Source organism: Anabrus simplex, chromosome 2 (assembly GCF_040414725.1).
Source record: "Anabrus simplex isolate iqAnaSimp1 chromosome 2, ASM4041472v1, whole genome shotgun sequence".
In the NCBI taxonomy this organism is placed as follows: domain Eukaryota; kingdom Metazoa; phylum Arthropoda; class Insecta; order Orthoptera; family Tettigoniidae; genus Anabrus; species Anabrus simplex.
Window position 1 is genome coordinate 975133027 of NC_090266.1, and position 15292 is coordinate 975148318.

General features: G+C 38.5%; 1 protein-coding gene across 5 annotated transcripts in view; it reads left to right on the forward strand.

Annotated features, from left to right (window-relative positions):
- Window positions 1-8002, forward strand: part of LOC136863230 (E3 ubiquitin-protein ligase RNF34) — a 349689-nt gene extending 341687 nt beyond the window's left edge. For all 5 annotated transcript variants that reach the window (XM_068226351.1, XM_067139600.2, XM_067139602.2 and 2 more), the window contains one exon: window positions 7689-8002. The gene's annotated coding sequence lies outside the window, so the exon portion shown is untranslated. The remainder of the gene's footprint in view (window positions 1-7688) is intronic.
- Window positions 8003-15292: the final 7290 nt, after the last annotated feature.

The following is a 15292-nucleotide window of genomic DNA, read 5'->3' on the forward strand; positions in this document are numbered from 1 at the left end:
TCTTATAAATTCCAGCTGCTTTTCTAATTTCCAACTTTTGTATCTTGCTGTAAATGTCGTTATCATAGGTAAATTTTCATACTTCTTTAGTATTAGTCACCTCTTCCATCTGGACATTATCCTTGTAACTAACAAGCTTTACATACTGCTGACTGAATACTTCTGCCTTTTGAAGATCCTCGCATACACACTCCCCTTATTCATTAATGATTCCTGGAATGTCCTTCTTGGAACCTGTTTCTGCCTTAAAATACCTATACATACCCTTCAATTTTTCACTAACATTTGTATGACTGCAAATTACGCTTGCCATCATGTTATCCTTAGCTGACTTCTTTGCTAGATTCATTTTCCTAGTAAGTTCCTTCAATTTCTCCTTACTTCCACAGCCATTTCTAACTCTATTTCTTTCCAACCTGCACGTCCTTCTTAGTCTCTCTTACTTTTATGTTATAATATAGTGGGTCTTTACCATCCCTTACCACCTTTAAAGGTACAGACCTTTTTTCACAGTCTTCAACAATTGCTTTAAACCCATCCCAGGGTATGTTTACATTTTTATTTACCGTTTTCCACTGACCATAGTTACTTTTTAAAACTCCCTCAGCTTGCATCCAGGAGATAGTGGGTTCGAATCCCACTGTTGTCAGCCCTGAAGATGGTTTTTCGTGGTTTCCCATTTTCACACCAGGAAAATGCCGGGGCTGTACCTTAATTAAAGCCACGGCCGCTCCCTTCCCATTCCTAGCCATTTCCTGCTCCATCTTTGCCGTAAGACCTGTTTGTGTCGGTGCAACGTGAAGCAAATTGTAAAAAAAAAAAACAACAAACACACCTCCCTCATGCCTGTTTTATCAGCCATATGGTACTGTCTAATAAAAACCAAACCAAACCCCATGGCGCTACAGCCCTGAAGTACCATGGCGTACCAAGCAACTGCTGCTCAGCCCGAAGGCTTACAGATTACGAGGTGTCATGTGGTCAGCACGACGGATCCTCTGGGCCATTATTCTTGGCTTTCTAGACCGGGGCCACTATCTCACAGTCAGATAGCTCCTCAATTCTAATCACATAGTCTGAGTGGACCTCGAACCAGCCCTCAGATACAGGTAAAAATCCCTGACCTGGCCAGGAATCAAACTCAGGGCCTCCGGGTAAGAGGCAGGCATGCTACCCCTACACCATGGGGCTGGCAGGTACTGCCTAATTGTCTTCAGATATACACCCCTCTTGTGTATTAATAATCCATGGAATATCCTTCCTAGAACCTCTTTCTGCCTTAAAGTACCTGTACATTAGGGTGGGCCGAAAAAAGTCGAATTATTTTTTCCAAGTCGTAATACCGCGGAAAAGTTGCGAATTGGGGAGAATAAAACGGGGTAAAAACAAGAAACATAATGGGTTCATTTCTTCCGGTCGCGCATGTGCTCTAAAGTTTGGCGAAATTCGGAAAAATGTATATTTTTACGATAATTTTCTACCTTGCTTAACTTGTCAATATTTAAATGTAATAGCCCTAGTCGACTCTTACTCGAACCAATAATGATTTAGAAAAAAGAGTGGTTCAAATCGGTTAAGGTCTTCCGCTTGCGCAACAGCCGTCAGAAATCTAACAAATTCTCGCGCTCATCGTAACTCCCTCGGGTCAAAGACTCTGACGCTCAACCCATCTACCATTCTCGCCACCATGCCGTGCCATTGTTGTGTCAGTCTGCACTTATCCCTCGTGTTTGATGCGTGTTTCATTTGCTCTTCCAGTTACTGTTGTGGCATTTGCATCTACTGTATTTCGACGTTTGTTTTGTGTTGTGACATTTTTGTGTAACTTTGTGACTTAACGGTGGTATACTATGGCTGTACCTCAGAAACTCATCACAAGACAGGTATTTGATTGCCCTATATTTGCTGCATCTAAAGATTTCTCATCAAACAAGCTAAAGTTAAAGTTCTTATCCTTCTAGTAAAGGTAGCGATAGTGACCAAGATATTGGTCTTTATCATCAGTTTCAACAATATTTACATCTGAATACGAGCACGAGGGTTTCAGATGAGATTCAGATTCATCCTCCAGAGTTAAATGGCTGTCACGCGATCTCCTTTCCAATGATTTAATATGTTTCTTTGTTTCAGACACGTCCAACCCTCCAATTTTTCCTATTCCGTGTGCTCGTAATAAGTAAACAAATCTTAGTTCAATAGCAGGTATTTTGTTTTATTTTGCACACATTTGACAGTTATATCGCATTTACATAAATCAGGGGTTCTGTTACGAATGCAGTTAACAACAATGGGGAATTTGCAAGCCGCTACGTCAGAAAGCAATGAGCATTTTCGCTTAAACTCGTCAATTCTCTGCTTAAACAAATCTTTATTCTTATCCCGAGTATATGATTTTCGAATGCTGTAATATTTATCATGCAACGCTTTTATAAGTTGCACAATTCTCTTATCTGTAACCATTGGTATGGATGCTTTCTGATACAAACCAATTATTTTGTTAGCTACAGTACTGGCAGCGTGTGAAAAACTGACGCTCTAATTATTAACTTTAAGCGCCAAGTGGTATCTCTCCTGTGAACAACACTGAATCACGTCCTCATCAGTAGGAAGTCTTTAGGTGCAGCAAATGTAGGGCAATCAAATACCTATCTTGTGATGAGTTTCTGAGGTACAGCCACAGTATACCACCGTTAAGTTACAAAGTTACACAAAAATGTCATAACACAAAACAAACATCGAAATACAGCAGATGCAAATGCCACAATAGTAACTGGAAGAGAGAATGAAACACACATCAAACACACGGGATACGTGCAGACTGATACAACAATGGCACGGAGTGGTGGCGAGAGTGATAGGTGGGCTGAGCGTCAGAGTCTTTGACCAGAGCGAGTTACGGCGAGCGCGAGAAATTGTTAGATTTTTTACGGCTGTTGCGTGAGCGGAAGACCTTAACCGATTTGAACCACTCTTTTTCCTAAATCATTGTTGGTTCGAGTAAGATTCGACTAGAGCTATTACATTTAAATATTGACAAGTTAAGCAAGGTAAAAAATTATCGTAAAAATATACATTTTCCAAATTTCGGCAAACTTTAGAGCACATGCGCGACTGGAAGAAATGAACCTATTTTGCTTCTTTTTTTACCTCGCTTTATTCTCCCCAATTAGCAACTTTTCCGCGGTATTACTACTTGGAAAAAAGCATTCGAGTTTTTTTGGCCCACCCTACTGTACATATCCTTCCATTTTCCTCAAAAATTCATTTGACTGCCAATTATGTTTGTTATGTTCTAGCATAGAACTTAATGTCCTGAATATACTCAGACAACGATTCATTCAAATACTGCACTCTGAAATAATGTTTTGCACCAAGGAAGGCAAGGCACGAGAAGGAATAAAGAATTCAAGTACATGTGCATGAAACTGATCCACTGTCCATCTTCCAGAAATGGCCCTTGATTCAAACACCCTTGAGAAAAGGATGGGGTACTGAAAGTGAGGTTAGGACTATCATTGGACTTCAATGAAACAGGCGCAAATATTCTCATTTGCGAAACATTCTCACACATTTGAGAAACCTCCAAAGCATTTGATACAGGTGACACTTGGACATGGGGATATTTTTGCATTATTACATGAGAAACAGGTTGCGTAGCAAAATAAGGTTGACATAAAGACACAGTAGAATGATCAGGTGCCATAGGAATAAAAGACATACCAACTTGTGTAGAAGAACTATAACATGCATTACTTACAGGCACAGAAGCACTTGTATAGGTAGCAGAAGATGATCCCAGGGGAACATTATCACTAGTTACCACAATGCAAGTTTGGGAGGCAGTAGATACAGAAATTGTTTCACTTTCATAAGATTCAGACGGAGTAGACACTTGCACTTCAGCGCTGGATTTAGGCAACGCGTTGCCTTCAAGCAAGCCTACTATTTTATAAAAAAATGTGAGAAAACTGTGTCAATAAGGATTCACAATCCTGTCACTCATTTGCTGATAAATTGAGGGATGACAAGTCGCGAATCCTGTCTGTGTAATGCTGCACTTGGGCTTTCACACATGTTAATTGAGCATTAGACGGCTTGGAGGAATAGGAGGACAAAAGGCAATTTGTCTCTAATGATTGCCAAAGATGTGAACACTTCGTCTGTCGTTAACTCAGGAATTGACATGGATAAATTAAGGACTTGCCTCAACAGGCTCATGTCATCTCTAACTTTTCCTGTTGAATTTAATTTACGAATACAAAGTTCGTAAATTAAATCATCCTTCCCCAAATGGTTAGGGGTAGCACGAGACATGTTCGCAACAAGAAACAGCAATACGAGATAATCCTTTAAGTAATATTGAGGTTACTAAAAACAATCACCTTTAATCTCCTTTTCATCAGCAACCACGCTCTGCTACCATTATCTAACCCCTTCTGGGATTACACAGCATTTAAGGTTTAAACATCATAATAATAATAATAATAATAATAATAATAATAATAATAATAATAATAATAATAATAATAATAATAAACGTTCTAAAGAAAAACCATGATTTTCAGACCAGATCAAAGAAAATCGAACACTCACGCACGACAAGTACAGGAAAACATCAGAATATAACTACCAGGTTAGGCAACATGACAACTAAAGGAACGGAGATGGGAAGTAGTTGGGACCCTACCCGGGCTGTGAGAAGGTATTGTGTTGCCGAGAAAACGAAATTAGCGGTGATTCTATTTAAATACTACATTTACTGAAATGATAACAATTAGGAAATAAAATGTACTAAATGACTCAAGTTAAGGTTAACACAGCAAATTTAGAGAGGGTCATCATACCAGTAGTACAAGCTTCACGGCAGTGAGTTTAAAATAACATTCAGAATTAATTAGAAATATTTTAACCAAATACATTTCAAAGAAGGAACACATGCTCACAAATCACACCTACATGTTAAGACACAAAGAAGGAAGGAAAAGTTGAAAATAATTAAATTCTTAACCCAGAGCCCGCTCAGGAAGCAACCTTTTCTAAAACACTTCCGAATAAGGAGCTTATCCTGAACGAGAGTATGCTAAGACGAAGCAGTACTACTAGAGGCAAACCCGAGGGAATGTTAAAATTTATATTTTTTACACAGTTAAACAAAGGAAAGGGAAATTAAACTTTACATAATTACTACACCGTTAATAAAGCCAAAGGTAAAAAGGGGAATGCCTCTAAAACAAATTTGGTATGACTAGCAGCGAAGACTAAGTCATGTGAAATTAAAATTTGCAAATGGAAGAAGTCCCGGGCAAACTTTGGAGTTTAAAGAAAAATAAATTACGAAACTACATTTGAAAGTTAAAAACCTGAAACATGAATTAAATAGTGCTTACCTCAGAGGCCTGGGACCCATCAGATGGAGTGGCCAGCCGCCAGAAGTGGTGAAATCGAGAAACAACCAATTAGCGCACCCGCTTTTCTTACATTCACCTTCAGCAGAATCTTGAGAAATTCCAGCCTGCATCTCAAATGTACAACCAATCTCATATTTGTCATGAGGGTCAGAGAAAGAGATGTCTCAAATGCAGGGAAATCAAGAAAGTTCACTCCTCAAAATGCAGTGCAAAAAAAATGTTTTTCTGTCGTTTTCTGCTTAGAACATGCACATATGGTATGTTATCACTGTGTTTTTGAGGAAAAGTCTTATGACTAATCAGAAATGGAACAGTGTAATAGTTCAGAATTCTAAAAGACAGGTAGCTTTTTGTTCAGCAGCTGCATTTTTTTAATCTCGTAGTATATTACTTTCTTGATATGCTTTTGTTCACGTATGTGTATCTATTATCTTCTAATATTGATGAAAAACATACCTTTGTTTTAGTTAATTCAATCTGTAGCTTGTATATATCTCAGTGTAATATGATTGCAGAATTTGAGTCGGTATTACATGTTATTCGTTTTTTTATTTTAGTAAAAATTGAGAATTTTACCATTTCAACCCGATATTTTCTCTTCTTCAAGTTAAAAATACAATTGTTAAATGAGATGGCAAATTCTAGTACTTTTTCCAGGCGATATAATGTAAATAAACACACATTTCAATGGTTAATCTGACAGATTAGTTGCGCCTGACGGAAGGTTAAAATATCCTTCTTTGAACCTCAAATTCTGCACATAATTTCTTTTTCTTGCATCCTTTACAAAGACATTTATAAAGTATCCCTAAGGAATGGTTAATTTTGTTTTCAGTGCACTGACTTGGACTACATGTGTGCTTTTTTTTTTTTTTTTTTTTAAGTAATGGAAGCATGTTTGTTCCAGAACACCACATCTTTGAAGTGGTAATGCTGATCATCTTAGTGCTGCAACTGTCATTTGGTATAACAGTGAAAGATTGCAGTACGTTAAGTGGTGTAGTACGTACTTGAGTGTCCAATCGGCCAGACAACTTTCAACAAGGACGTATTGTTGGAGTGTGGATATTTGGAACAAGTGTATCGAAGACTACTAATGTGTTAGGTGTATCGAGAGCAACATTGTCCAGGGTGATGGTGGCATACATAACTTGTGGCAAGTCCTCATCAGCAAAGATAATTAGTGGATTAAAACCAATCTTTAGTGGTTGGGATTCCTGAAATTTGAAGACTATTGTTGCAAAGAAATGTACAGATAATGTGACACAAGATGTCATAACTCTATCAGCATCTCTAACAACCTGTTTCTGCTATCACAGTCCAACACAAGCTGCACAGATTGAACTTCCACTGCCGGATAGCAATCTCCATTCCTCTGATCACCACTATGCCCACGTTGGCATGACTGAAGTGGTGCCATGCAACATGGACTAACGGTGATTGGAAGAGAGTAATATGGTCCGATGAGTCATCCTCCATTTTGTTTCCAACACTAGATCGGGTTTACTTGTGGTAATCTTCCAAGTAAGCTTTTGCGTTGGATTGCTTACTTCGTACTCTTAAACATGGAGGTGGCTTTGTGTTGGCATGGGCCTGAATTTCATGATATTCTGTGGTCCCGTTCTTACTCTCAGTGGGCAAATTACAGCCAATGATTATGTGGACAGTTTAGGTGGTCAAGTGCATTCTGTGATACAGATCTTGTTCCTTAACCGGGATGCCGTCTTCCAAGGTAGCAATGCTCCAATTCATACTGCTAGCTCTTTTTAGGCGTGTCTTGACAGACATTCGGATGAACTTCAACATCTCCCCTGACCTTATCTATGGTCCATTTTAGAGCAGAGAATCTGATACAGATTTCCTTCCCCATAATCACTGACAGAACTGTTTTTGCACTGCATGATGAATGGTACAAATTCTTCTGGAAATGATTTACTAGTTGTGTGCATTCATTCCACCACAAATCACAGCTGTATGACAGGCTAAAGATGGTCCAAAGATGGTCCAACATTCTACTAAATCATGTTCATTCTGTTGTTTCTGTTACTTTAAAAACCATTTGGTTGTATGTACAGTATATATTGGTAACAATATGATTAATTTTAATGCCACTTTTATTGTTGATTGCCTTAAGTGATAACAATATTTTGAAATTTTGCCCCAAAAGGCACTCTCTAATAGGCTAGTAACTGATTTTTAACATCAAAAGCAGTGCTAAGGAAGAAATGTCAAAGGAAATATGACTCATTTTGATTTGGTGGTATTTTCTGTCTGTTACAGCACATGGGAGCCAAAACTTTCAGAATCAAATCAGGAGCAGTACTTCTCCCATTGGACTTCAAGTACCCATCAATTTTGTTCCTTCTTGGAACACTTTACCTGACATTTGATGGGTGATGGACTTGGATTTCATCACATATTGTTGAAATATCCAGACTGTTGTCACATTTGCTGCCACGTTTGTCATACCTGTAATTAAATTGGCTAAATTTGCCCGGTTATAGATTGTTGAAAAATGTAGAGAAGTACTGTGATTGTATCAAATCTAACTTCCTGAAATATAACAAGTCTACAGCAGTTTGACCTGAGTAGGAGAGAGATATTTTTTATTACTGATAGAATAAAGAATTAAAAAACAAGTTTGTATGATAGAATTGTCAGTTTTTTATTCACAGCCTGATTCATAAATTTCTACTGGCAATGTATTGAGCTGTGTTACATTTAGTGTTCAATGTGCATAACTTGATTATATTGTAATGTGTTGTATTGATGGTAAATAGTTCATTTCTAATATTTATCATCAAAGTTATCTCTCACTGAGCACTAGTCTTGCTTCAGAAACAGTTTGGAGAATATTGCAGTGATATGTACAATTTTTAATACTTCACAAAATAATATTCATTTTTAGTATTGTATTAAGATATGTTATCAGTGATTTCCAAACCAGGTGTTTGTAGAGCTGAAAACTGAATGTACAGCGGAACAATCAAAAATGGACGCATAAAAAATGTTCAAAATTCTGTATCGGTATCTTCATCCTCGGGCAAGGCGGTACAGCTACAACAGAAAGGTATCCAACCCGCTTATTGTTAAACAGCATGTTCCTAATGAAGAGAGACTGCCAGTACACAATGCAACTGTTCCCATGTCAGAATAACATAAAAAATACAATGAAATGGATGAGAAACTGCCATAATGGTTCAATAAATATGTGAAGTGAGGGTCACGCCTGGCAAGTGAAGCTTGACGTGCAGCACTTCACGGCGTGTTAGTGTCGGAGAAAGTTCCTTGGCTATTAATTAGGATCTCTGGGTTTCTAATACTGATATCAGCAAATTATTTAATTTTCTTCTTTTTTTTTCCTGGATTCTGTTACTCTATTGTGTAACTGCACCATACTAAGTCTTCGCATTTCCATACCGAATGCTTGTAATGAGTGCATAGTTTATCATCAGTGGTCCCTTGGAGGACTCTTACAGAGGAGTAAATATGCTGTGTGCCGTACACAGTGGGAAATAGCCTTACAATATTAATTGTGTTCATGTGAGTGCCAGTTAGCATACCTGCCGGTCAAGGTGAGAACCAGGGCTAGTCTCCTACTCTACAATTTTTTTTTTTTTTTTTTTTAATTTTAGAATTTCTTGTTAACCAAATGTGTGTGTATTTCTATTCATTGTGAAATCTGGCATTGTGCTTTTAATTAGGTTAGTCCTGAAAAAGACTGTTTTAGACATGACTTAATACCTCATCCAGTATCCATTGGATTGAACAGCTTATTGGTACCAACATGGCATTGCCTCAACAAGTTTCGTAAAATATTCCTCATTGAAGGCGATCTCCTCCAATGCGTCCAAAATAATGCCCCACAAAGCATCATGCGAACATGGGGGATGTTGAGACTAGTGTTACTTTATATGGCTTGTCCACCTTGCTCACTCATATTCAATGGGGTTCAAGTTTGGAGCACGAAGGACCCAACTGAGCAGTTCAGTGGAATCGTGCGTAGAAAATTAGGCTTGAACACAACCGCTGTGTGAATTGGGGTGTTTTCTTGAACAAACTGTATTACCTCTTCTGGATAACGCTCTCTTGCACTCAGAACCATAATATTCTGCAGGATGTCCAAATATTGGTCTGATGTGAGATGTTCATATATCTGATGAAGCACTCCAGCCCCATCAGACAATATCCACCCCCACATGACACAGATATGCGGCCACTTCTTGAACACTCAGCTGTTTATCTTTTGTCATATCGGGCTCCCCATGGCCTGTAAACACGAACAACCCGACCTCCCCTGAACTGAAAGAAGTCTCGTCAGAGAAGGTCACATGATGCCATTAATGATTTAGCTCCATCTCAGCAAAGGCGCACAGATTGACTGTCTGTTCATTGGGGAGGGACTCTTTGGTGACAGCTTTTCTGCACTGGAGTCTGGCTTCTTGTAATCATTCACGGACCCTGTATGAACATCCAGGAAAATCGATTGCCTGCATGTGCTCCGCCATGTTTAAGGACTGGTTCTCTTGTGTGAAGTTTCAGCTGACCTTTTGCCTTCTTCCCTAATAGAAACCCACTTCCATCCAGTACCTGGTAGAAGTCCAATGTCCCTTGACACCTGCCACTACTGTATCCATCTCTGAGCAGCCCTAGGCGAAATGTCATACCGAATTGCTGCCTCACAAATGTTAAAATTGCAGTGTTGGACATATCCCAACACTTGCTTCCTTGACATATGTGAATAATACGCTATTTCAGAATGGAGTAAGCATTTAGCATCAAAGTTAGTTTAGCCAGACTTGGTGTGTTCGTTATCTGACATCATCACTGTGTATTCATTTTGGAACAAAAAGAAAATCTTTCACACTGGAATATGAACCTTAGCTGTTACAGCTGACAGTGTGCGCTGTGTGGGAGCATGCCATGTGCTTATAATTTCATAGTGCTTGACACAGTCTTATAGAAGGAGTACAAGATGTAAATAAATAAATAAATCTAAAACAAAATTAATGGAGTGCAGTCCAATGAAGTCAGGTGATGCAAGAAATATTAGATTAGGAAATGAAATAGGTGAATATTGTTACTTGGGCAGTACAATAAATTAATGATGGCAGAAGTAAGGTGGACATAAAATGCAGACTAGCATAAGCAAGGAAGGCCTTTCATAAGAAAAGATAATTTGCTTACTTCGTACATTGATGTAGGAATTAGAATGCTTTTGAAGACCTTTGTCTGGAGCGTGACATTGTTTGGAAATGTCCGACTCGTTGGCTGAACGGTCAGCGTACTGGCCTTCGGTTCAGAGGGTCCCGGGTTCGATTCCCGGCCGGGTCGGGGATTTTAACCTTAATTGGTTAATTCCAGTGGCACGGGGGCTGGGTGTATGTGTTGTCTTCATCATCATTTCATCCTCATCACGACGCGCAGGTCACCTACGGGTGTCAAATAGAAAGACCTGCAACTGGCGAGCCGAACCCGTCCTGGGACATCCCGGCACTAAAAGCCATACAACATTTCATTTTCATTTGGAAATGAAACATGGATGATGACTAGCTCAGGAAAAGTCCGGCCCCCGGTTATAGGGGTCAACGCGTCCGCCTGTCACCCGGTGGCCCCGAGTTCGATTCCTGGTCGGGTCAGGGGTTTTTAATTGTAAATTAGTAATATCCCTGGCCTGGGGACTGGGTGTTTGTGTCATCCTCAATGTTCCTTTCCTCACATTCAACACTCTACACTTCCGCAATTCCACTTACATGCAGGTTCCTGACATATGGTGAAAGTAGTGACAAAAGATCTTCATAGGTCGACGCCACAAACAAATATCCTTTAAAAAAGAAAAGGCTCAGGAGAAAGATAAAAGAACCTTTTGAAATATGGTGTTACAGAGGAATGCTGAAGGTGAGGTGGGTACAACAAATCACGAATTGGATAGGTGAATCGAATTGGTGAGAGGAAAATGCTTTGGAAAAATTTGATCAGAGGAAGAGGTAGAATGGTAGGACACATCTTAAGATACTCGGGCAGTAGCGTTGCCAGGATCAGCCGATTGGGGGGGGGGGGGGGGTATGATTACAAAATGATGACGGAACACAATGAAGGTGCTTGTGCATGCATGGTGCGCACATGTAAGACTTGTCATTATCAGAACACTGATACAAGTGATTTATGTTGATATTCAGATAGCAGTACACTACAAAATCTTACATTAAAATACAGAACAAGAATAATACGAACAAGGTCAACAGTTTTACACACCAGGCGAGTTGGCCGTGTGGTTAGGAGCACGCAGCTGTGAGCCCGCATCTGGGAGATAATGGGTTCGAACCCCACTGTCGGCAGCCCTGAAGCTGGTTTTCCGTGGTTTCCCATTTTCACACCAGGAAAATGCTGGGGCTGTACCTTAATTAAGGCTACGGCTGCTTCCTTCCCATTCCTGGGACTTTCCTGTCCCATCGTCGCCATAAGACCTATCTGTGTCGGTGCGACGTAAAGCAACTAGCAAAAAAAAAAAAAAAAATTACAGGGAATGGTATGTTCAGTTTACAATCTAAAATCCCACTTTCGAGGCTGTTGATTCTACAATTGATGTCTCTGAATGTTTATTTAGTTTATTGTTTATTGTCAGTTTCTGTTTATTTTATTTTTGTAAAATTTTCACGGGATGTTCTAACCCCCAGTAGCCCCACCCCTTGCCCACACCCCTCCGAACAGTAGGTTTAGACCAAGGTATGAATATGACAAACAGATTTGAGTAGCTGTAGGGTGTAGTAGAACTGAAAATGTTAGCCTAGGATAGGGTGGCATGAAGAGCTGCAACAAATCAGTCTATGGATTGATGTCCCAAACAAGAGTGGTGTATGGAAGTGTATGTCACTAGGAGGGGAGTGCAAGGTGACTGACACATTGAGTGAAAAATATGGGTCATGTTGCAAAATGCATCCAGCTAATTGTATAAACCCAAACATTGCCAAAGTGGACGTTCTTATATTTCAGATCTCCAAAGATGTGAAATTTTTTTATTGTTCATCTGTTCTTAGAGTTCATGAACTAATGTCAAATGCATCAAGCCTCATTACTGAATTAATCATGGTTGAGGACAGGAATATTATGTTATTACTCATTCGACTCTTATTACACAGTTCAAGTAATATGCTGTGCTTTAAATCTACCATTCTTAGTTTTCTATAGAAATATATTTTGAAAGATATATGAATGAATAAGTATGAATTATTTCAAGTTCTTTTCTTCTGCAATGTTTTCCTAATTGGTGGTTGAGCTGGAAGTGAAAACTCATTTATTTCCATGGATGAGTTATACATAGAGGTAAGGTTTATTCTATAACGAATTGAATTTATGAGATTGAAAAACAGTAATCTCCATGAAAACTAATTTTACAGAATAGGAAGGAACAACACATTTTTCAGTATGGAACGGACATAGAGAGCTTTCTGTTTTTAACAAACTCTAGTAGGTTTTGTTATGCAAGATACCATCAAAGTTTGTAACATATAGGCTTCTTTTTTAGATGACTTGTTTTCATACAAAATATATGTTTTCAATAGAGCTAAATTTAAACTTGCTTAAAATGTTCAGTTGATCTTTTCTATTTTCTATTCCTTTATATCATTATAAATAATAAATTGCCAAAAAAATGTTTTAAATAACTTTTACTCTCTTAAGAAGATAGAATTTAATATACTAAATCCCCTAACAGGTTGCCAGTGAGCAAAATTGAATATATTAAATTGTCAGACATCCAGCATTGCCAGTGCATGTAGTAATCAAAATAGTCAACGGATGGCTGTAAAATACACTTTCGGTCTGGCTGATAAGGGAATCCTTGAATAGAGTTGCCTCATCTCCCTGCTAGCTTTTTACAAGCTGTGAGAGGCTATCGTGTTCAGTCAAGCATGCATTACAAGTTTTGAGACCAGCTTTTTGCAATTTATAGAGCTATTTTGCGACATGGATAGTAAGAAGAGAGCCACCGAGGAAGAGATTGCTTCAATTTTGGACTCCTCAGATGTAGATGAAAGTAATTTTTAATTTGAAGAGTCGGAAGATGGATATTTTAGTACCTAGTGAGTCTTATCAGTTCAAGAGTGACTCAATTGCCCGAGAGAAAAAAACCAAACTGATGCTAACCTGCTGCTGCAAGATAATATCCTCTGCACCTCTGCAATGGAGTACATTCTATATTCAAGGTAAGTAATTAATGTTAAATACATATGCATGTTTATGTTCAATAATTCTGGATGAGTTTTAATTTGCTGAATTTTCGCTCTGCGTACAGGCAGAAAAACTCTTCTGCCCGCGTAGGGTTAATTGTCCGGACTGAGTGCAAGAACCAATGTGCAAATGTCAACATGGACATAACATGGTCAGTATTATACCCTAACTGTATTTAAATTATGCCTAGATGCATGGATATTAGGAATTCCTTTCTGAAGTATAATTAGTATCAGTGGTGGGTCATATACAAATGTCTTTATAGAAGGAAAAAAATTCACTTGGAATGTACTGCACAATTATTTTGGTATCTTCAATTTACTTATGGTTTATGAAACCTGCTTCCTTTACTGGTAGTGGAGCCACTTTCAGAGACTTTTTTTATAGTGCAAATGTGAATTTACATAATCTACCGATAAATACAGCTACTTCAACTTCACCAGTTGCGGGGCTTTTTTTATATGAATGCCTTATAATGCTGTGTTTTTTAACCAAGGTCTTCAGTGTATACCTTTGCAATTTTGAGAATAATTCTATTAGGAATGTCTATGTACTGGGAAATAATGATGAATCCTCTCTCACACTGTTGATGTAAGAGCAAAACAAACTTCATTGGTTCCTTTGTGAGCACTTCCCTCATGGTATGAGTTAATGACCAGTTGTAGCTTCAAAAGTACATTGCTTCTCGACCTTGTAAATATGCCATCGTCACATGAGACCTGTGTTTAAGCGACGTACAGCAACTTGGAAAAGAAAATGTAGGTTTAAGAGGTATGGGACCATAATGAAATCATCTCGGGTATCCTTACCATGTTACATGCATCCTGTTCCAACACTTGTGCCTCTATGACAGACCTGCTTATCAAACCAGGTGGAAAGCTAATATGCAAACTGCTAAAACAAACCAGCAGCTGAGAGTTCACTGTTCATCCACACAAATAGCTTCCACTTCTGAGTCAACACTCCCTCGTCTTCCTGATCAATAGCCAGGTGGAGACTATGTGCGTTGATTGAATTAGTTCTGTAGGATGAGTCCATTATGTATATATATGTTCTAGAAAGGCCTGATCTCTTAGAACCTGCACTTGAATCGGATAATGTATCAATTCTTCCATAGCCAGAAAAGGCAAATATTTTGATTTACCAAAAATTACAGATTAATGTTTTTGCAAGATTCTTACCTTAAATATTTATTATTAATTTGCTATCTCTGACATGCAGAAGTTGTAAGGCTGTAATACATCCAGTGCTCCATTTGTACGTTTGTACCATTAACAAAAACCTAGATTAAAAGTGGTGGGATTTGTCAATTTCATTGAATGACTTACCATTGCCATTTGCCAGTTGGTTTGGAACTGTAGGCTGGTTCACTGGCACACATGACATTTGATTATCTGATATGTGAAGATCTCTGAATTTATGGTTAATAGTTGGAATTTTATGCAATTGTTCCTCTTCTGTTGAAGAGAGACAGGACTAAAGTTCAGATTCTTTGGAAAAATTTTACATTTTTTATTTTCAGATTCATGCTTGTTGTTTAAAGGGGCCTAACATCTGGGTCATTGGCCCTTTTCACTTTGAGAAGGCTATTTCACTGTATTTCAGTACTAAACAAGAGTTTCAAATTTCTTTATCTACTTTGTTTTGAAGCCTCC